Source organism: Balaenoptera physalus (genome assembly GCF_965194825.1).
Source record: "Balaenoptera physalus genome assembly, chromosome: 11".
Taxonomy (NCBI): domain Eukaryota; kingdom Metazoa; phylum Chordata; class Mammalia; order Artiodactyla; family Balaenopteridae; genus Balaenoptera; species Balaenoptera physalus.
The window spans coordinates 77,376,060-77,397,197 of NC_138896.1; the positions used below are offsets into that span (position 1 = coordinate 77,376,060).

General features: G+C 41.2%; 1 protein-coding gene across 4 annotated transcripts in view; it reads right to left on the reverse strand.

The window, feature by feature from the left end:
• The window catches only part of ERC2 (ELKS/RAB6-interacting/CAST family member 2), a 954,807-nt gene that overhangs the window by 100,784 nt on the left and 832,885 nt on the right, over positions 1-21,138 (reverse strand). The gene's annotated exons all lie outside the window — the stretch shown is intronic.

The window sequence follows — 21,138 nt, forward strand, 5'->3', positions numbered from 1 at the left end:
CGGAGTTTATGGGCTATTCTGGACAGTGAGACAAGCAGTTAAAGGACAGTGTGTAAAGGAACCTAGAGGGTGCAGTGGAGCACAAAGCAAAGGCAGCCAACCCAGACTGGAGGTGGGTGGTCAAGGAAGGATTCCCAGAAGAAGTGACATTTAACGCTGAGCCTAGAGGACCCACGGAGTTAGCCAGACAAGACTGGGATATGTCAGCATGTGTCCGAATCTGAGATGAGAAATCATGGCTGGTCTGAGGGGCTGAATGTCCTTTGTTCTCAGCCATTGTCCAGGCCATAATCCTATACTCAACAAAGGCACCAGATCTGGAGTCGGCAGCTTTCATCACAAGGTGCTCCTCCAATCCCCACAATCCAGTTGTGTTTCACACTCTTCCAAGTAGGATCCCAGGAAAGGAAAGAACATAGAAAATAGTTTGTTCTATAAGAAGATAGGAAAAAAAGTGAAACAATAATGTGGACTTGAAGTGCTACAGAATAGACCCAATTGCAGCAATCTGTTTTCTGCACGTCAGCATTACAGGTAAAGTGAGATGCCAAGCTCACTCAGGACAGCTGAAACGACACGAGGCCCAGCTGCAACCTGGCATCCCCAAAGTGGGAGCCCCAGGGCTTCTTCCCTTTGGCTCTTTCACTTTGCCCTTCCCTTTCCTCCAAGTTCCCAGAAAATCACAGAGGGGGCTCTTTGCTTTGCTGCTCTTATCCTTGGTGTTTCTGATGTCTAAAAGGCTACCACAGACATGATACCTCCCACTTGCCTTATGCAGCTAAGGAAAACCAGACAGTTTAAGAAGCCAATCTTGCAGGGGCCTCCACGCAGGAAAACAAAACAAACAACAACAACAAAAAAACCTGTGAAAGTCCCAGTAGCTTGAGTGTTGCCCAAGGTTCTAGCTGCCTGTGCATTATGAAAGAGACCATTGTAGGGGATGGTTTAAGACATGGCAATAAGCACGTTTTTACCAAAACGCACAGTCCAAAGTAGCTTTCCTTTACATTTTCATATTATCATATAATTCAAGGCCTGCAAACAAAATCCTTGATTGAAGACAGAACGAAACGAGCAGGCAGCTATTTTAGAGACAAAGAAAGGATGTCTTTTTAACCTATGACAACACAAATTTGTTTAGGTTTTCGCTCCACTAAGTAAGTAAGCAATTAGGTTTTGTCCAATAAAAATATCCCTGTGCGTGTGCAAACACCCGAGGCAATCATATAATTACCCTGCCCAATCAGATTCAATTGCTGACAGTTGAGTTCCCACCGCTCATTAACTTCAGATCACAATGAGGTCTTTACGGAAGCCCTTTCCCGTCTCTTTACAAAGGTTCCTATGATGCCATGAGCGGCCCCAGCGCTACCTCATTCAAGATAATCATCCAAAATGGCCAGGGCCAAGGCCAGCCTACTCTGACTTCCCTCTGAAAAAATAAAAAGAGAAATTCGAAGAAACACTGGCTTACACGCCCTTGCTTCATTTGGGGATCTCACTTCTAAATATAATAGTAACCTTTCACCCCCACACTTTAAGTGCCGTAATTATATAATTAAAACCAATTATGTCATTTAACAGAGACTTTTTCAAGATCCACAGCAAGTGGATCAATTACCTCAATCATTGACCTCAGAAGATTTCAAACTGACCTGCAACAATGACAATTGGATAAATTTAGACACTGGCTTCGAAGGCCTGCATGGACCAGCTGTGTGGATTGTAGCTGGTCTAGATTCTTCTAGACTCTAGAAGCTGAACTAAATTCACTAACTAAATGCATCTAACACTACTGCCACCACTTGTTTGCACAACCCTTCTAATATCCCAAGATACTTGCTTGATTTTTCATAACCACCCTAATAGTGTTGTTACTTCCATGTTTCAGAGGAGAAAAAGGAGGTTGGGAGAGTTTGACGTTATCTCAAGTTATGCAGCTAGGTAATGGCTTAGCTGCGTAACTTCCACCACAGAATCCAAAGCCTGTTAATAGCAAGTAGAGTGTGTGTGTGTGTGTGTGTGTGTGTGTGTGTGTGCGTGCGTGTGCATGCGCACACACGCACGCACACATGTCTTTATTCTCCTGGGCATCCATTCCTCCTATTTTCATATCTTACCCCAATTTCCCTTTGAGGTAACACATCCACCCCACTTGCAGCTCATGTGCATGACATGGGGCTCCACTCCAGCTCCGGGGTATGCAGTAACCTAGGCCTCAGCCGATCGGCTCCTAGCATTCTCCTAGCCATAGCATTTGTTCAGGAGTGAGCACATGACCCAACCAAAGCCAGTGAGACACACTGAGAATCTTGGGAAAGAGTCTTACTCTTGAGCTTTCATGCGAGAGGAGGTACAATCTGGCAGTTGAGCAGCCATCTTGCTACCACCAAAGGAGTGAGGGATAATGGAGCCAAGAGATGCAGAGAGATAAACTGGTTCCAGAAAACTCCTTGAATCCCTTTGTGTTGACAGTAGGGGCATTTAGAACATGGAGTAAGTCGATAGTACACTGGAGAACATATGAAGAGTGCTACCACCTACAGCTTGGATAGGCTTGATTACAAGGATGGAATTAATTGACTGTGGCTCCGAGCAGCAGCCCTGTCTCCTGCTCACATCACAGTTAAGTGACTCCTATTTTTGAGTTATTTAAAAAACATACCATTTTATGGGCAGAAGGAAGCACTTTAACCTGCAAAATGATTTTTATCACATACTAGACATCCTTATAACTTTTGGTCCTCTGCTTTGGTCAAAGTTATCTCTCCTTGGAGTTGAGACAGCTGTTGGAGCCAAGAAGACCTGCCTTGACCTTGCACTTTGCCCTGCTCAGTGGTACTCTTGTGCTCTCCAATTCCTGGATCTGTGTGGGATGCAAGAACTGATGACATACACACTCATCAAAATGGAGCATTTTCTTTCTTTTTTCTCTTATCCCAGGCCTTGAGGGAAAAGAAAAAAGAGCAAGAATTCTTCTATCACAGGATTTTCAACCTTGGCACTCCTCAAGTTTGGGGCCAGATGATTCTTTGCTGTTGGAACTGCCTATGCACCAAAGGATGTGTAGCAGAGTCCTCTGGCCTCTACCTACTAGATGTCAGCCGCATCCCTGTTCCACACTGGACATCCAGAAATGTCTCTAGGGGACACTGCCAAATGTCCAGGGGTCGGGGCTAATATCAGCTCTGGTTGAGAACCACTGCTTTAACAGAACATCTGAGGTATTTATTGGATTTTCCTTGCAGCATCTTTGAGTATTATGATGTCTTCTCATTAAAGTGTGAGGAGTGAAGGAACCAACATGCTCCTTAGAACTGGTTGAACAAAAAGACTCAGGATCTCAATACTGCCTTCTATCAGGGCCAGGAAGTCACATAAGACTAACTGACCCATTAAGGACCAAAGTGGGGAAAAGGTATATCAAACAGAAATAATTTTACCTAAAGATCAGAGAGAGGAAAAGGATGTGGAGGAGAAAATTACAAGTGAAGAACAAGTGTCTATACAGTGAGTTCCAAAGTGGGTATGTGGCTTCTCATTTCCACAGGAAAGAAAATTAAACCTTAAGATTGTTGCTGGGTTTCTTGAATTCAGGTTCAGCCAAAAAGGTGGAATAGTCTGGTTTCAAACAGAAATGAAACTCACCCTGTAGAGAAAAAGCCAAAAATGGTAGTCTCACTTATTTGGACAAATATGGGCAAAGACACTTAAAATAGGCAAGACTGATGGATTAATAGAATATTTTTTAAAGACAGGCATTTACTCTCTTCCACATGCCAGCAGTAAGTAAGAGTGGGCTGGCAGAGATCCTTCCTTCAGGATTGCTTGAATGAGAGGACAGAATTCATTATATAAGCAACATGCATTGTGAAGCCTTGAAGAAAGGGGTTGAATTGGTTTGCCCTCTCAATGAGTTAATTAGCCACATTCCCTCAGTATTCTGGGGAATTGGTTTCAGGACACCTAGTGGATATCAGAATCCGTGGATGCCCAAGTCCCTTATATAAAGTGGCATAGTACTTGCATATAACCTATGCACATCCTCCAGTATACTTTAAATCATCTCTACACCTAATACAATATAAATGTTATGTAAATAGTTGTACAGAACATATTGATAAATGCTCTGTAAATAGTTGCTGGAGCATGGCAAATTCTAGGTTTGCTTTTGGAACTTTCTGGAATTTTTTTTCAAATATTTTTGATCTGCAGTTTGTTGAATCTGCAGATGTGGAACCCACGGATATGGAGGGCTGACTGTATATCTTCACGTTAGCAGGTACCTGAGACCAGCCTAGGAATTCCACAGTAGTGGGATTTCAGTGAGGCTTTAAGGCACAAACTTCTGCACACCTCAAAGTACTGACTGCTTTTTCATTTATTTATTTATTTAATTTATTTTTGGCTGTGTTGGGTCTTCGTTACTTTGCGTGGGATTTCTCTAGTTGTGGTGAGTGGGGGGCTACTCTTCATTGAGGTGCGCGGGCTCCTCATTGAGGTGGCTTCTCGTGCTGCAGAGCACAGGCTCTAGGCACGCTTCAGTAGCTGTGGCTCACAGGCTCAGTAGTTGTGGCTTGCGGACTCTAGAGTGCAGGCTCAGCAGTTGTGGTGCATGGGCTTAGGTGCTCCGCAGTATGTGGGATCTTCCTGGACCAGGGTTTGAACTCGTGTCCCCTGCATTGGCAGGCGGATTCTCAACCACTGCACCACCAGGGAGGCCCCAAAGTACTGACTTCTGATCAAGTCTGTCAAAAGAACCAGGTTGGTTTGCGTGTAAAGCCTGGCCTTTGTTGGGGCGTCACTGGATGAAAATGTTCGGATTCTAGCAGTTTCTCTCACTAGAAGTCCTAATGCCTCAGTGCATGGAGAGGTGTATTAGGGGAGTTCAGATGATCAGAGCTGAGGCCCCACTGCTTCCTGAGTTCCCAGGCAGCCTTCCCCTCTAGCTATCACCACGATCCAGCTGTCCCATCTTATTGCCCCTAACTTCTCTCCCACAACCAGTGAGCTCTGACTGCTAGGGTGTGACAGTGTCTCAAATAGAGAAAGAGTAAAAATAAAGGCATCTCCGAAGGGCCTTGGCCCTCCTCCCATTGTTCTTTTAGGCTTACTGTTTTTTGTTTGGTAGAGGTAACATTTAGAATAAACAATAATAGAAAAATAGAAGTAGTTGTCTGGAGGGTCTAGCAGAGGTCCACAGGGACTTTTATGAGCTGTATAAAGAACTGTCCTTTGACTCAAATCAATAGAATTAGAAAGGAAAAAGGAGAAGTAACAGCTGACACTGCAGAAATACAAAGGATCATGAGAGATTACTACAAGCAACTATATGCCAATAAAATGGACAACCTGGAAGAAACGGACAAATTCTTAGAAAAGCACAACCTTCTGAGACTGAACCAGGGAGAAATAGAAAATATAAACAGACCAATCACAAGCACTGAAATTGAAACTGTGATTAAAAATATTCCAACAAACAAAAGCCCAGGACCAGATGGATTCACAGGCAAATTGTATCAAACATTTAGAGAAGAACTAACACCTATCCTTCTCAAACTCTTCCAAAGTATAGCAGAGGGAGGAACACTCCCAAACTCATTCTACCAGGCCACCATCACCCTGATACCAAAACCAGACAAAGATGTCACAAAGAAAGAAAACTACAGGCCAATATCACTGATGAACATAGATGCAAAAATCCTCAACAAAATACTAGCATACAGAATCCAACAGCACATTAAAAGGATCAAACACCATGATCAAGTGGGGTTTATCCCAGGAATGCAAGGATTCTTCAATATATGCAAATCAATCAATGTGATAAACCATATTAACAAATTGAAGGAGAAAAACCATATGATCATCTCAATAGATGCAGAAAAAGCTTTTGACAAAATTCAACACCCATTTATGATAAACACCCTCCAGAAAGTAGGCATAGAAGGAACTTACCTCAACATAATAAAGGCCATATATGACAAACGCACAGCCAACATCGTTCTCAATGGTGAAAAACTGAAACCATTTCCACTAAGATCAGGAACAAGACAAGGTTGCCCACTCTCACCACTATTATTCAACATTGTTTTGGAAGTTTTAGCCACAGCAATCAGAGAAGAAAAAGAAATAAAAGGAATCCAAATTGGAAAAGAAGAAGTAAAAGTGTCACTGTTTGCAGATGACATGACACTATACATAGAGAATCCTAAAGATGCTACCCAAAAACTACTAGAGCTAATCAATGAATTTGGTAAAGTAGCAGGATACAAAATTACTGCGCAGAAATCATTTGCATTCCTATACACTAATGATGAAAAATCTGAAAGAGAAATTAAGGAAACATTCCCATTTACCATTGCAACAAAAAGAATAAAAATACCTAGGAATAAACCTACCTAAGGAGACAAAAGACCTGTACGCAGAAAACTATAAGACACTGATGAAAGAAATGAAAGATGATACAAACAGATGGAGAGATATACCATGTTCTTGGATTGGAAGAATCAACATTGTGAAAAGGACTATACTACCCAAAGCAATCTACAGATTCAATTCAATCGCTATCAAACTACCAATGGACTTTTCACAGAACTAGAACAAAAAATTTCACAATTTGTATGGAAACACAAAAGATCCCGAATAGCCAAAGCAATCTTGAGAAAGAAAAACAGAGCTGGAGGAATCAGGCTCCCTGACTTCAGACTATACTACGAAGGTACAATAATCAAGACAGTACGGTACTGGCACAAAAACAGAAATACAGATCAAAGGAACAGGATAGAAAGCCCAGAGGTAAACCCACGCACATATGGTCACCTTATTTTTGATAAAGGAGGCAAGAATATACAATGGAGAAAAGACAGCCTCTTCAATAAGTGGTGCTGGGAAAACTGGACAGCTACATGTAAAAGAATGAAATTAGAACACTCCCTAACACCATACACAAAAATAAACTCAAAATGGATTAAAGACCTAAATGTAAGGCCAGACACTATCAAACTCTTAGAGGAAAACATAGGCAGAACACTCCATGACATAAATCACAGCAAGATTCTTTTTGACCCACCTCCTAGAGAAATGGAAATAAAAACAAAAATAAACAAATGGGACCTAATGAAACTTAAAAAGCTTTTGCACAGCAAAGGAAACCATAAACAAGATGAAAAGACAACCCTCAGAATGGGAGAAAATATTTGCAAATGAAGCAACTGACAAGGGATTAATCTCCAAAATTCACAAGCAGCTCACGCAGCTCAATATCAAAAAAACAAACAACCCAATCCAAAAATGAGCAGAAGACCTAAACCGACATTTCTCCAAAGAACATATACAGATTGCCAACAAACACATGAAAGATGCTCAACATCACTAATCATTAGAGAAATGCAAATCAAAACTACAATGAGATATCATCTCACACCAGTCAGAATGGCCATCATCAAAAAGTCTACAGACAATAAATGCTGGAGAGGGTGTGGAGGAAAGGGAACCCTCTTGCACTGTTGGTGGGAATGTAAATTGATACAGCCACTATGGAGAACAGTATGGAGGTTCCTTAAAAAACTCAAAATAGAACTACCATACGACCCAGCAATCCCACTACTGGGCATATACCCTGAGAAAACCATAATTCAAAAAGAGTCATGTACCACAATGTTCACTGAAGCTCTATTTACAATAGCCAGGACATGGAAGCAACCTAAGTGTCCATCGACAGATGAATGGATAAAGAAGATGTGGCACATGTACAATGGAATATTACTCAGCCATAAAAGGAAATGAAATTGAGTTATTTGTAGTGAGGTGGATGGACCTAGAGTCTGTCATACAGAGTGAAGGAAGTCAGAAAGAGAAAAACAAATACCGTATGCTAACACATATATATGGAATCTTAAAAAAAAAAAAAAAAAAAAGGTCATGAACAATCCAGGGGCAGGATGGGAATAAAGACAAAGATCTACTAGAGAATGGACTTGGGATGTGGGGAGGGGGAAGGGTAAACTGGGACAAAGTGAGAGAGTGGCATGGACATATATACACTACCAAATGTAAAACCGATAGCTAGTGGGAAGCAGCCGCATAGCACAGGGAGATCAGCTCGGTGCTTTGTGACCACCTAGAGGGGTGGGATAGGGCGGGTGGGAGGGAGATGCAAGAGGGAGGGGATATGGGGATGTATGTATACATATAGCTGATTCACTTTGTTATACAGCAGAAACTAACACACCATTGTAAAGCAATTATACTCCAATAAAGATGTTAAAAAAAAAAAGAATATGCTGGGGAATGGGCAAAATAGTTTCCTCTATATCCTTTTATTTTATAAATCATAACTATATGTTAATAATTTTAGATTTGGTTGTGAGTTCTCCATTAAAATAATAATTATATAATCAAAAAAAAAGAACTGTCCTTTGTAAAATTTAGTAATTAAATCTGGAGGAGCGGGTCTTTAACTCTTGATACATAAAGAATGAATGTCTCGGGGCACACTTTTCCTGTGGATGAGCCTCCCCCCCACTCCCTTTCCACTGAAATCATTCACCCTGGCCTGCCTATGTTTCACCTGGCTACATCAACAGAGATAAAAGAGAAGAGCAGACCACTTCCCAGTTCCAGCTGGTGTTAAAATCACGCGATGAATTTTCTGTGTTTTGATGGAAGTGCCTCCTGAGTGAGTCCACACACTGGCACATGAAAATTTTGTTTGCACCAAAGAAGTTAGTCAAGGTGAGAACATGAGTCTGCTTGAGCAGGCATGTGCCGCTGTTAAAAGCACAAAATCCAGGGTTCTACATACACCCTAAGACAAGTACTGCCCTCCCCATGTCCTTCTCAGTGTGAAGTAGGGGACAGACAGCTTCACTGGGGTGGCAGGTGTCACAGGTCACCCTCACAGTCACTACTGAACAGAACTTCTAAGAGCAGCGAGTCCTTGCTTTTGCCACTGAGAAGCCTTACTGCCAAGTTCCAGAAAAGGATGTTAACAGTGTGTGGAATCCGGGTTAAGGCAGGAGTTGGCTTCTAGAGATGAGCTTCAGCAGATCTAGAAATTGTATGCAAAATTTGGCGTAAGCACTTTCATGCTTTATTCTGAGGAGTGGATTTGTGGTTTTCATCATCTTCTCAAATTAGTATGAAACTCTGAATAAAAAATTAAGCAACAGTTTTTATAAAGCTACCCTGCAATCTTTTTCAACAGTTTTCTGAGCTGTAATTTACATGCTGTCAAGTTCATTCATCTTCAGTGTAAAGTTCAAGGATCTTGAATAACTTTATTTGTGGTGCAGACATCACCATAAACCAGTGTTAGAACATTTCCGTCACCTCAAAAAAGATACTGTGCTCGTTTATAATAAACTTCCTTTAATTTTTGCAACACAAGTTCTAGGGTTGAAAGAAGGCTCTTTGCATATCGGCAGAGCTGATCCATTTTTCTTCCCCTTCTCAAAAGCTCTGCTAAAAAATTATTTATTGTTTATCTTAAATTCAAATATAACTAGGTATACTGTATTTTTATTTGTGAAATCTGACAACCTTAATCCAGGGTCAAAGCAGAACTAAGCAAGTAAATCAAAGTTCAGGTCTAGAAATAAATGCACTTTTTTTAAGCATTGAAAAAAGACATACATTATATTAGCAAATTTGAACCATCTAGGTTCAAAGACGGTTAGAAACTAGTTCCAGCTAGGATTCGGGCTGAAAACTAAAGCTGCATAAACAACCAGACGAACTCAGAACCCAACTGCTGTTTTACAAGCAAGCCTGGCACTCAAAGGCTTATATGCCACATTTGCTTTGAAAGGTTAAGAAATTGGATGTAATTGTTAACCTTGCAACTCACAATCAGAACTAGAATTGTGACTTTTACAGGCACAAATTATACGGAAATTGTTCTTAACCCTTTTGAGGTCATAAACCCCTTTGAGAGAATCTGATAAAAGTTATAGACCTTCTTCATAGAAAAATGTATGGATACATACAATATTTTGCATAGAATTTCTAGGGGGAAGGGAGGTTCATAGATTCTATAACAATGATCGTGGACCTCTCAAGGGTCCAAGGATGTGGGAAGAGCCTAGGCAAGTTGACGAAAGCTATCCTGAAATCTTACGGTCCTTGCTTTTCTCTTCCTCCCGTTGATGCGGGAAGGGAAGTCAGGGTAATGGCACAGGAACTGGGTAAGGCAGGAAGACATGGCCAGGCTGCTCTCAGCCAGCAGTGGTGAGAACTGGAGCAACTCGCCTGAACTCCACGGACTCGAGGGTCACTGTCTGTAAAATGAACAGATTGGCCCAACACTGCTTCCACAGCTTATGTCCCAGGGATCTAGCTGAAAGGCATCTGAGAAGGGTCATTTTAGACCCTGGAGCACTGCACAAGATTTAGTGTTTTAAAAAAAACTTTCAAAACCACTGGACTATAAGTCACCAAAGTCATCAAGGTTCTCAGTCACCTGGTTATCTGATTCTGACTCGATAGAGCAGAGGTCAGGAGACAGTGGGGAAGATCTGGGCGTTCTGGGAAAAAAGGCATTTGGCAGGGAGAGGAGAGAAAGACACCCTGGCCCTCACCACTCTTTAGTTCTGCAGCATGTTTTTCCTCCTTTGTGCTGCTCTCCCTTTCTTCATATGGAACATTCAAACACTGCCCAGTTTTCCTCTGGTAAAATAAATACTTTTCCCAAGTACATGAACTTAATTTAATCAAATTTCCTTTGGGCAACAAGGATACCCCATGATCTATTATATCATTAGATAATGTTATACTAAGTATAACAGGAGCCCACGTGGATAAAGGACATGTGTGCCCAGCTCTGTGCATTAGAGATAGTATCTCTTTTATGCCCTCACTCCTAAAGTACTTCTCAGTATTATTAGTCTTATTTTTCAGAAGAGAAAACTGAGGGAAAAAAAATTAAGTGATTTATACAAAGTCACCCAGGTAGCCAATGACAAAAAGGGATTTCAAGTTCCAGAGCCTACACCCATAGCCACTCTACTATATTGAAGAGATTAACTATACAATTTGTGACTCAAAAAAAAAAAAATACATGTTTTACTCATTTGTCTTCTCTTGAAAACAAAGAATCTATCGCTTTAAGGAATGCCCAATGATATGAACCATAAAACTATTTTTGAACCTTATTTAACACTTATTGACATCTACTAAGCAGATCTACCATGTTCATATTTATCATCTCAAAGGAAAATAAAGATTTAGTTTCGGGCTTTATCTTATCCATCCTTGGTCCTTGAAACAGCACAAGAGATACACTCTCTTCTTACTTGTTGTCACAAGATACTAGAGGCAAGCTGAGGAAAACATGCTGGGAAGTAATGTTCCACACTTTGTGTTAAGACTTTTCTTCTTTAAATAGAGCTTGTGTAAATCACAGACAAAGTTGACAAATTTCACGGCTTAGTCATGGCTAACGTATCACATTTCATGGTTTGACAGAGATTAACAAGAAAATCACATTAGAGTTACAACTATTAGTAGATTCTTAGATATTTGGTAAAGAAACTCCAAGCTCTCCAAACTCCATTGCTCACTGCATCCCACTTTTCGTCCTTCCCTCCATGGATGCAGAACCTCTATGAATCCAGGGAGAGCAAAATGGGATCCTGCAGAGTTCCTCAGAGTCACCCCCTGGCTATCACAGGGGTGAGCTGGTGCCTAATGGGCTCTAGGGAAAGGTCTAGCATCATCGTGGAATAGAGCAAGCTTTAGCATTTATGACCCAATTCATAAAAGTGTAGACAGGAAAAAAACATACTATGTTTGTACATAACACAGGCATTTCACCCTCACATCACATGCACTAAAGAGAGGAATGAATTATTATAGGTGTTGAAACTCAGATATTTTAGGTGAAAATTAAGTTTTCACATCTCAGATATTTTAGGTAAAATTTAAGATTTCACATGTTTATGAGGAGGCAATTCAGCAGAGGTCTTGTTAAAAGTCGTGGCATCCAAGTAGAGACTTCAAAAAGCCTGCTGACTGCCGAGCCATTTGGCCCGAGGGCTCTGCATATCCTCTTTCGGTAAGAGCCCAGCTTGCTTGTCATTTTTGCATAAAAGACAACCAATTTGTCAGCCATTTGCTTTAATTCTTTTTCTGAGTCTTCCTAACGATAAACTCCATCTACCTTCTGGTCTTCAATATCATATATCTGACTGGAGGATGGAAATTCACTTGCACCTCAGACCAGTTTCCTTCCCAGGCGATCCTCCTGGGTCTTATAGGATGTCCTTAATCAGAACCACATTACTCAGCAAGAGGAAGTCCTTGCACAGACGCTGGCAAGACACTATGGCAAATTAGTTTCAGAACATGGAAGGTCAGATTGGGAACAAAACCTACAGTTATCTATTGTGTTTTCTTTAGTTGAGAAAATTAAGGCAGGGCGCCTAACTCTTAAGTAACCAAGATTTGGCTACGGAGCAGCCATTTAGGAAAGGAGTTCCAATGACTGCTGTGCACAACAGTCAGTTGTGGAAACTGAAGTCTTCACATTCCAGGTATTCTGGACGTGAGCAAGGATTTTTCTCATTTTATCCGGATAGGTTTTTATATTTCAGTAGCACCCTAGATTGGTAAAATAAAAGTAGCTAAGGTATTACAGGTTTTGTCCAAAAATATAATTGTCATTTAACTTAGTGTGTCTGTGTGTATATAATACATATATCTATATACATATTACACACGTATATGTGTGTGTTAAATAAACAAAGCATATTTTAATAATGATAACAGCTACTATTTATTGCACTCTTATGTGACAGGCACTATACTAAGCACTTTTCATGTGTTATTTTATTTACTCTTTCAACAAACTGGCATGGTAGAGATTCTCTTTGTTTTTCTTTTACGGATGAAAAAAAAAAACCCCTGAGATTAAAGGGGATTTGAGCCACAAAATTAGTCATAGAGCCATAAGTTGAACTCCGGGTGCCTGACTCCTGAACCTGTGTTTTTAACCACGGTGGTATAATGAGCCCTAGAAATTCTCATCAGTTCCACTGAGATGGGTGCCCAAGCTCACTCTCAAAAAAATACAAATTTCCTGACGGTGGGGATGAGGAGCCTATTACTTCACTAACACATGAGCGTGAAAGGCTTCGGGCAGATGGAGGGGTGGGTGTGAGAAAAGGGAGAAATTGTTGCAGAAACCCAGGACCTACCTCCTTCACAATTTTGCACAGGATTAGCCTGCCTGGGGAGACTCAGAGAACCAGAAGGACCAGGGGGCTTAGCGGGAACCTGTCCCCCACCCAACTTCAAACTGACAGCCTTCCCTTCTCATGAATGGGCTGGCCCGAGAGATTTGGAGCAAGAAACATTTCCAGTGTGTCTCTACCTTAACTAACACCATGGGGGCAGCTAACAATTACAAAAGGAATGAACTTTTTCATCAAACGCCCTTCCATAAAACCATTTCCCAGGAAATGTAACACAGCATGGAGCTAGCCGACTGCAATTTTCCACCAACAATGAGCATCGTGGGGCACAGGTACTATATTTAAACGATTTTCCTCCAGCTTTTTGGCAAGGCTCTCTCTCAAGGAGACTTAGCGTTGAGCTGAGGTCTCATTCCCCTCCGGCCAGCAGGATAGGAATGTTTAAAGCGGCCCTGTCTCTTCAACACCCATGTGTAAAACGCCAATAAACAAGCCAGCAAAGACCTGCAGGCCTAATTGCCTTTTAACTCCGCCAAGATGATAAACTCCCTGAGTAAGGAAGGAAAGACTCCCAGGGATTTAACAAGTTTATCTGCCTGCCACTTGAACATTTTCTGTCTGCCTACACTTCAGTGAATTCACCAATAAAAGGATAAAAGGGCCCCGAACCTCAGACCCCTCAATGGCCAAGAAGCCACAGATTCAAAACGTATGCCCAGCAAAAATCAACCCGTTAACCGAACTTTGTTTCACGTGTTTGTAAGGTCGAGTGCAAGGAAAGTGGGGCCACTTGCCTGTTTCTAGCATTTCCCTTTTTTTGACTAAGGCCTACAAATCTTTACCTACAATAAAGAAATCTGTTCTCACCAAGAAACGGGAAAGGCAACTCATCCAGAAACCTCTAAAATTCAACTCAGGGGACTGTAATAACAGGAGAGAAGCCACACGGGCCATACTGGTCAGTTCTGCAGGGACATCTTTTATCTCTCCCTCCCTGAACTGACTTTGGAGTTTAGCATTTGAGTTGTTTTTGTGGATTTGTACCCTACCACCCAGAAGAAGAATTCTGAGAACTCTGTACAAATTGGAATTCAATTGGAAAAAGCAAAGTAAAACAAAACCAAAAGACTTGGAGGTAGTACAGGGAGGTAGTGCCATTCAAGACATGAAAGAAAGGTGAATGGGCATAACCTCTCTGGGAGGTCACTTCACGATATTTATCAATATAAACGTGCAACTTTCCTTTTAGGAATTTATTCTAAAGAAATTATTGGACAAGTGCATAAAGGTGAAGCACAAGGAGCTATAGCATTCTCATAGGAAATATTTAAAAAGAACTACATTCTCATCATTAAGGACTGGTGAAATAATGCAAAAATTCTATACTCTGCAGCTAGAAAAAGGATGCTGGGTATATATATATATATATATATATATATATATATATATGTATATATGTATATATGTATATGTATATAGGTATACAGCTGTTAGTGTGAAAAGGTGTCCAACCTACAACATTAAGTTCAAAAAGCAAGTTATAAAAACATGTACAATATGATTTCATTCTTTTTTTTCCCCAGAGGCTTGACATAGAAAAAGAACTAGGAAGACACATAGTTCATCAAAATGTTAGTATTTCTGGACGGTGGAATTCTTTTGCAAAGACTTCTGAATTATTTGAAATTTTTAAATAATGAAAATGCATTGCCTTTAAAATCAGTTAAAGCACTAAAGCTAAAAAATAAAACATTCTGCCACCACCACTACTCTCCTGATCACCAGGAAGAGAACCCTATCTGAAAGAACTTTACGGAAAGATCCAGTTTTCCTTTCTCAAGGAGACACAAGTAAAGAACGTTAAAGGATTTGGTCTTGATTTATCATCACATATAGTTGTTATTCCAGTATATTTTCCAATGAGATGAGAATGAACAGTGAAACTACAAGTGGGCTCAAAATCCCAGGGGGGTGTATTTTCTTGGTGGCCCATGCTCCTCTCTACCCTTAAATCAGGGTAAAACGCTGAGAGCTCCTCTATTAAGCTGACCTGTTCCACTTAATAAAACAAGAGCAGCCCTAGAGTAGGGTGCTTGCCAAATGAAAAATCTGAAACACTGTTTTTCTATTAAAATCTCGTCCATGTTTTTCCTATTGGAACCTGGAAACTGGACAAATTCTGAAGGAATCTAAAGGAATTTCTTTAGAAAAGAATTCTGTTAACACCAAAAGCTCCCCAAGCACTACACAAAGCAAATGCTAGAACGTATTACGTTGAAACGTGAAAACAGAAGTTCAAACCCACAGTGATGTGTCCTTCACACCAGGCTTTGTGTTTATCAGGGCTTATTCGTTTGTACACTTATCCCTGTACATTTTCTTCATCTCCCTGCTTCATAATTTCATAATCAGTTCCAGATTTCCTATTTCTTTCACATTGTAAGGCATGGAATCCTGGATTTGGGATAGGCAAGATTTAAGGGTATGGAAGAGTGGAAAGTATGATAAAAATAAAATCAAAATGGAAGTTTTGTTTCATACCCACTGAGAATTAACAAATTGAGTGCATGCCTCAGTACCCATTTGACCCTCAGAAACTGTTAGAACATGGACACGTGTATAAGAATTTCACGTGTAAAAGATCCTTTGGTTGGGAAATCTCCTTACCAGTGGATGGAGCTATGGGAAACTAAAAGGGTTCCCACATCAATGATGGGTACGGCTGCCAAAGCACTATCGCGCTACTCTCAGAATTCAGAACTCTGTCCCTAGATTATAAAACAGTAAACTGAAATGTCAGCTTAATCTAGGATAAACTTCATCTCTAGAGTTAAAGCCAACTAGCCTCTCAACTGGTTTCAATTGGAGGTTTCTTTGAAGGAATGTTCTCAAATTCATTAAAGAAATTTCACTGACTTCACAGACTTTGGCATTAAATAGATAACCTGAGCTCTTCATTGCCCTGCAAAATGACTGTTCACCTTGAAGCTCTGCAAACTGGGATTAAGTTGGCCGTTTGCTTTTTACCATGAAGATGACTCCCCTCCACTGATCACTGAGTCCTGGGGCAATCACCTGGTTGATCAGTGATATCAAATTTATCTCCATAATGTGTCTCTTTTGAAACGCACATCCTTTCATGGGTTGGCTTTGTTAGGGTTTTTGCTTTAGATGTAGATGCTTGATATTAGTGATTTCCCTCAATAAAAACAAAAACAAAAAAACCCCTTTAGGACACATATCATGTTTTAAAAACCCAAGTTTAACTTTTCAACTGACTTGAAAGATCGGTGGTGTTTTCAGATGCATAAACTCATTTTTAAATTCTGCCTTGAATTTCACCTACTGAAATGCCAAAAGGCTGAGGCATCTCGTCAGACTCTGGTGTGCTCTTTGGAGCAACATTTACTTGCTTTTCACAGTGACTCTGCACATTCCAAAGACAGCGCAGCATAAACACATACACCAGCCTTTAGCTTTCACCCTCTAACCCCACCGTCTGCTTCCTGCGCACCCCATAATCTAAAACATCTCCTCTTCACAGGTATATGGTCTTGGATTTGTCATGGTGAACGCGAGACTTTACAAGGCCAATAAAATGACAGCTGCACGGAGGGGACGGGGTGGCTTTTACCGACTCTTGACTCTAAAACACCACTGCCTTCAACTCCCAGGGATCAGGAACTTGAAAGCACTCCGATTCACTTAGCTCTGTGTTTGTCATAAAGTTAAGGCTAATCAGATTTCCCCCAACTTGCAGCCCTATCTTAAATCCCCAAGCTTCTCCTATGCAAACTTAACTGATGGAAGATGTGATTATGCCTTCTCAGGTCATAAATTCTAGATATTTATAACATAACTGTTGTCATTTAGGTCAATTAAGATGCTTTTACTGGCTCAGAACAACTACCTATAGGGCTTGTCCAATACTCTGGCAGTGGTTTATGACCCTGAGGGTGATTTTATCTTATAGAGGATATGAATGATGACCGCATGCGAAAATGGTCAGGAGGCTCTTGAAGCACTTTCCCCGCATTATGATTATCTGCACCCATTTCCACTCTGTCTCTGGAAGTTCAGACCCCTTCCTTACCCATTAAAACCACTGTTTGACTCTATAATTTCCCCTAGAGTTGGTTTCTTTAATCACCTTTTTTCCTCCAAAGACCTGAGAGGGAGGTAACACCTGAGACACTCTGATAAAACTCCCAAGTGGTGGGTTGGCTAAACATCCAGCTGGGAAATGCCAGGCTTTTTCACATGTATAACGTGTACCTGTAGACAAGTGGGTTTTACTTTTCACATGGGGCAAACTGCTCTGTCGTGAAAAGTAGAATAGGGTGACAATAAAGAAAGAAAGGAATATAGTTGAGGATTTCATGCAGACAGGTTACAGCTTCTCCGTTTCCCTTGTGAAGTATCACTTATCTACCACTGTCTCCCTCCTGCTGTTTTTCCTTTCAACAAGAACCTTAAGCACCCACTATATTCCAGGCACTGTGCTGGGGGGTAGGGAATACAGAGATCCAGAAACTCCTAGGTTGGCTGGAGACATAGGCACATTAAGAATTATAATACAAAGTGTTAATAGGCAACAAGAGAGTCCTGCACAGCAAATTCTGGAAGCCCTGAGAAGTGGCATTTCCACTTTTGGAGGGGAGGGAGTTCTTTAGGGAAGGCTCCTTGGAAAAAAAGAATTCCTAGTCTGAGGCTTAGGAAATGCAAGGAGACAGCTAGGCCAGCTGGGGGAGAAGAGTGCTGCCAGCAGGGAGGGCAAGAGCAGGGCCCATGAGGAAGGCAGAGGACCCCTGGGGAATGCAAAGGAGGCTGGTGTCCTGGAGCACCGCATACCTGACAGGCAGCGGTGAGGGCTGAGGCTAGAAAGGAAAGCCAGGACAAGATCCTGGAGGGCTTTGTATTCATGTAACATAAGCTATTACTTTTCTTGTTCAAAGGAGACCTGGTATAATGGCACCTTTTCACAAAACCAACTGGATGGAGCTGAAAGAACTATTTTTTTTTTCTCTCCCAAATCTATTTTGCTCCATGCTTCAATCAACAGCTGGCATTGGAAAATCCTCTGGCCAAACATGACAAACAGAATTGTCTGAAACTTTGGTCACACCTTCCTTGGTAGAGAAAGAACACTTTGCTCTTGATTAGCAAACCAACAGTATTTGTAGAAGCCAGGTAAAACATCCAGAATTCTACCTGGTAAACATATACCAAGCGCTGACCCCATACGAGGCACTGTCCTGGGGATGAGTCAGAAATGTGGCGGAGGAGGTGTGACCTCGGCGTGCAGTGTGATTTGGATGTACACAGTGACACATCCTGGGTTTTAGAATTTAAAGGTCTTTTATAATTTGATTTTTTCTTGCAATTCTGATGATAATTTGCTTGAGTTTGGCCACAAAACAAAACAAAACAGAAAAACCAACACAACATCTACTAGGTGAAAGGAGGGCACTCGTGTGGAAAATACGCTACAGCAATGGCATTTGAAAGTGTGCAGTATGGGAAAATGCAAGCTACTGGCAATTTCCCTCAAATTAGCTGCTTAAATGTACGACAGAGATCCAGGCTCAGAAAGTGACAGTGATGATCCAGGCGGTCACAAGTTTCTCAAAATGATCAAATTGTAGTTCATTTTCAAGAGTCCTTTGGAAGTTTTTGGCTGCTATTAACATTTTAAAATACTTGACTTTGTTTATAGCCTACCTTGTTCCAAAAAGGATTAAAGCACCTAAGACCACATAGAAGAGGCTCATATTACTGGAGAAGGGAGGAGTGGGGGCTTGAGTTACATCTGCCATGCAAAGGTCAAGTTGGTTCCAACTGGGACTTGGACAGTGCTGATGAAACGCAAAGCTTTTCTAAAACAGACTATTCCGATTGAATACACAATTCTACAGCAGCTGGGTGACAGGCAGGCGCTACGAACCCATTTCTAGAGGAAGTCTGGGAACCATGAGCTTCATCAGCTGCATGGAAATCCCACATACAGAATTCACATTCTTTCATTGGTCTCTATGCCCAAATGTGTATTTACACATTTACACATATTTGACCCCTAGGACAGTGCAGGGTGGAGGCACGGGCTCCACTGCCTGGTTTGCATTTCAGTTTCACCACTGGAGCAAGTAAGTCACCTAACCTTTCACTTCTTCAGTTTCTTCATCTGGAAATGTAGCTAATAGTAGTCTTCATCTCAGAGGATTATTGCAAAGATTGTAAGAATTAATACATGTAAACGGTGCCTGGCACTTATTAAGTGCTCAATAAATGTTAGCTATAATTATTATTTTCCAGTCTTCTGTTAAGCACAGAGAGAACAGCAGAAATAGACCATTGCTTTGTCATAAGGGACTTGTTGTCTAGCTGGAGACAAGATCACCATAGGGGAAACCACGGTGATCAGGAAAAGGGAATTCTGGGGAAAATTGAGTTAGAATTCTTAAGAGTCTCAGGAGTTCAGGAGAGGAGGAGATAATGCCATTTCCAAAATTTTAGGGGAGGCTTCCTAAAGAAACATATCTAGGCTGAATCCAATAGGTAGGATTTAGACAGAAAATAGGGCATTTCATATAATGGCAAATAATACAAAGACATGGAAAGAAGAATGAACACTATATATTTTTAGAAGAGGAAAAAGTATCTCATTATGTTGGAGTGGTGGAAAATGTATAAAAACTGCCTGGGGGACCCATTTGGGAGGAATATGAGGATAAGGCAGAGGTAATTGAACCTAATGTGGTTGGAAACAGGAGGAACTGGCAATCTGTCATCGGGGGGGGACGCAGAGAAAGTGGCATTTCAGGAAGGTAAGCCTGGCTGAGGCACGCAGGTTGGATGGGCTGAGAAAGTTCTGAGTGAGGGAAACCACCAAGATGCCGCCAGAGGGGTGAGGTGATACGGCCCACAATGGACTTGTACTGAGAGGACAGATAGGAAGTGGTGGATGGGAAAGGTGCTCTGTGGGTAGAACTGGCTCGCCTTGGTCAGTGACCAGACATCTAGACCTGAGGTTGAAATGCACAGAATCTAGAGTCCCATATTTTGGGTTTCAGGCCCAGCTCTGCCACTCAGCAGCCTTGGATCCAGGGCTCTGACTCAGTGTAAGCTCAGTTTCTTCCTTAGCAAAACGGAAGCAAGAGTGCCTATTTCATACCGACGAAAAGGACTTAGCACAACACCTGGCTCACACCAAAGTGGTCAAAAAAGGTTAACCATTTGTTTGGTGTTGGTATGATAAAGAAGAAAGAAAAAATGAGGGCAAGAAAATAGAGTCTCTATATTTGGTCCCTAAGTCACTGAGAGAGACACAGTCCTAACCGCTCCCTGGTTCCCTCCTCAGGAGACCTCATTAACATTTAACACGAGCCATTTAACGTCTTGTAGACAAATAGAGGTGTCAGTATGAATAGACACTCATTTGTTGTATCCCCTTTATTACATACCTAATATACTTCTATCTCACCATGGAAACCAACTCTTTCCAAAAATGTCAGACCAAAGGAAAATGGTGATAACTTTGCTTCATTTAAAAGAAATAGCTAAAGAGGTAAGAACTTTGTACTTTATTTCATAAGAAGTGGGAGGAAAAAAGACGACACACTGTACCAGTGATTACCTGCCCATTTTAAGCCCTGTCAGCAACACAAAGACTTAAACTGAAGCTAAATCTAGGGCATGTTATCCCTTTAAGCCCCTCTGTTAACTTAAGGGGACTGAAAGGCATGTCTGCATTTCTACAGGAGGTTCGTGGTAGGTTCAGAAAACTTTTAAAGAGGTGCCTTATTATCTCAGGTAGGTGTGTTCCAAAGAATCTAAACTGAATGTACTTTTGTTTTAGTTCCTGAAAACGTTTCTCATCTACCTGTTTCCCAGAGTCCATCTTGCACAATGCAAATTACAGAGGTAAGTCATGCTGACCTAGTATGTCTGG